Genomic DNA, 3,461 nt, shown 5'->3' on the forward strand with positions numbered 1-3,461 from the left:
TTCTAAATCTTCACATTTTGCTTCCTCGACTAATCTATTGATGGGCAACACTGGAACTTTTGATTGCTATAAGCCTCTTTCAGTAGAGGCTGATGACTCAGCTTCGGGCTGATGTAAGATGGCAGCCATCAGACATTGCCTAGCCGTGGACTGACTCCCAACAAGCTCTTCAATTTGGCCCCCTGATAGATATTTCACCTTCTGGTGCAAGGTAAAAGAAACGGCCCCTAGGGTATGAAGCCAAGGTTTGGCCATGATGGTCGTGTAGGCATCCACTACAATGAAGTCTACCTCCACTATTTCTGAACTAGCCTGCACAGGCAGTCTAATTTGACCCCTTGGAATGACAATCTTCCCATCAAAACTCACTAAAGGAGAATCGTAGGTTGTTAAGTTCTCAGGTCTCAAGTTTAGCCCCTTGTACAAGTCAAGGTACGTAATCTCAGCACCACTGCCTTGGTCCACTATCACCCTCTTCACGTCATACCTCCCAATCCTGAGTGTAACCACCAAAGCATCATCATGGAGCTGTATGGTTCCAATCATATCCTCGTCCGAAAAACTTAGTGTCGGTTGGACATCCACCCAGCCTTCTTCGGCTCCAGATTAATGTCCTCGACAAACAGCCCAGCCACTGACATCACTCTAGAGGGACAAGAAGTGGTCCTCCCCGGAGTAGCGAAGATGACATTTATCGTCCCCAAAGGAGGTTTTGAAGTAGCATCTCTCCGGGGTTCTGAATTTGCTTGACCCTGCAGACCACTGGAATGATGCAAAAACTACTTCAATTTTCCTTCTCGGACCAGCTGGTCCAGATGATCTCACAAATTCCTACAGTCCTCCGGAGTGTGTCCCTGGTCTTGGTGGTAATGGCAATAAAGGCTTTGATTGCGCCTCATGGGGTTTCCTACCATCTTATTCGGCCATTTGAAGAATGGCTCATTCTTAATATTCTCTAAAACCTGGTGTATCGATTCTTGAAAAACCGCATTAACCACCTAAGTACTGGTAGGCCCTGGCTACCCAGCAAAGTCTCTCTGAGGTCGGTTATTATTGTACTAGTCTGACCTGAAATCCTTCCTCTCCTGAGGTATATCCTTAGCCTTACCTTTCCCCTGTTGCTGGTCTTCCTCAACCCTTTTATATTTGTCAATCTGGTCCATGAGTTGGCGTACACTAGTGACAGGCTTTCCCGTTAAAGACTTCCTTAAACTGTGCTTTGTTGGGAGGCCGACTTTGAAAGTATTGATGGCCACGTCATCAAAGTCGCCATCTATCTCATTGAACATCTCCTAGTATCTATCCGAGTACGTTTTCAAGATTTTCCCCTCTCGCATGGATAAAGATAGTAGGGAATCCAAGGGCCGAGGAACTCTGCTACAAGTAATAAAACGAGAGCCAAATTTGGGTGAGCTCCTTTAAGGAATTTATGGAACCTGGCCCTAAGCTATTGAATCATCTCATTGCCATGAGCCCCAGACTGGATGGGAACACCTTGCACATCAAGGCATCGTTCTTGGAATGGATAGCCATTGTCTGGTTAAAATGGCTCACATGCTCCATAAGATTTGTTCGACCATTGTAGATGGTGAACGTTGGTTGATTGAATCGCCGAGGAAGTTTTGCCCCTTCAACCTTGCGCGTGAAGAGCGACCTGGAAATCTAGTTCAATGCCTTGCTCATAGCGTTATTTCCCAGGCCTTTGCGAGGCAGGCTCTCATACCCACGTTTATGATGGTGCTCCTCCTCGTAGGAGAAAGACTTGCTGGGTGGGGTTCTTGACCTTCGTTTGTAACTAGCATCCTCTTCATCATCAGAGGAAACGTCGGAGTTGGAGGGGGTTCGCTCTCGTCGTGCATGGCGCAACTTCCTCTTTAAGTGGTCAATCTCCAATTGCATGGCTCTGTTATTCTGCTCTTGAGAGACGTGACTTCCAACTCGAGAGTGGCTTCTACTTGTATGTGTAGTATGCACGCTACCCTCTCGATCTCTCCTTTGTTCCAGATTCAAGAAATTATCTTGTCGTTGGGACCTCGTGGACCCTTGCTGATGGGGACCTGATCCTACCATAGTTAACTGTTGCACTCACTATCACCAAATAATTCCTCACAGACGAAGCTAAATGTAAGGATGTGTTTTGGACCCTAAACCCAAAGTATGATTGGATCCAAGCCTAATAAGCCCAATACAATAAATTTGTAGAGAATGGGTTGGAAAACTAGGTTCTAATGAATGGGATAACAGTTAGGATGGATTTCAAAAGATAATCAAATAGAGATGGACTGGAGTTCTCTAAGTAAATTTGTCCTCGGCATAATCCGAGGAGGTCTGTTCTAGTATATATTGATTGAAAATGATTATAGATATGGTTCAAGTTGCTATAGTGCTTTCTTTTACAAATTTCCGATCCTTTCTCTATGGAGGGTCTCTTACATTATATAGTTCCCTTTAAACGATCTTAACCCTACACTTGTTGATCATTTAAGCCACTACTTGAGTGCTTGTCCTATCGAACACCCCCTCAGGCCTTCTGTGAGTTGAGGTAGCCAAGATAGCACTGTTTAAGGGTCTTCTCCACATTAATGCAGCTAGAAAATTAGCTGTAGATCATTTAATGCGGTGGCAACAGCCTTTCCTCGGATATTTTTGGACTTCCATCCCTTTCGTACATTCATAATGCATGTCCTCATCAATGGAATTTCTTGGAAGGCCACTTTGGACAAAAGGATATACATTTGGTCTGCGCTTCACTTATCTAAGGAGACACTCCTCCTCGGACTATTTCCCCCAACCTTTCCACTCGCAACATACGCAAGGGATTCTAAACTTAACACTCTCATTACCGTTTATTCGCCCTTGGATCACCCCATGTTCTTGGCCAAGGCCCACACATACCACAAACCCATATACACAGGCCTACACTCAACATAACCAACACAGACCCAAATGTGAATTAATAAACCCACACCCATGTTCATGATGTGCCTCCAAATATCCACGCGCAGCCACATTATCACCAACTCCAACCTTCGATTGTTAGACCTCCACCTTCATAAATCTCTTTTCCACGTGCCATATAGATCCTTCATGGGCCTCGGATCAAAAGTGAAAAGTTTGAGGTTATGGGTTTAAGGGGTTTGAGCTTAGAGATCAAAGGAGAGAGGGTGCGAGATAGAGAAAGAAGTATTTGAGAGTTACTGTGCAATAAACTCTACACTCTCTAAATTATAAGTTTTAACTTCTCTCCATTTTATGTATGATTAAAATTATATTTTTTTATTATTATAAAAGAATTAAAATTTTCTTAAATAGTGTATATTTTTAGGGGTAAATAGCACTTTCCATGATCAATGTTCCCTATTAGATTAAAATGTAGCAATATCTTCTCTTTATCTTTCAATAACGTACGCCTTTTCCCCTTCCCTGAAATTTTTCATCAAATTAACAATAATTTTATTTTT

Source organism: Quercus lobata, chromosome 2, assembly GCF_001633185.2.
Source record: "Quercus lobata isolate SW786 chromosome 2, ValleyOak3.0 Primary Assembly, whole genome shotgun sequence".
NCBI classification, from domain to species: Eukaryota; Viridiplantae; Streptophyta; class Magnoliopsida; order Fagales; family Fagaceae; genus Quercus; species Quercus lobata.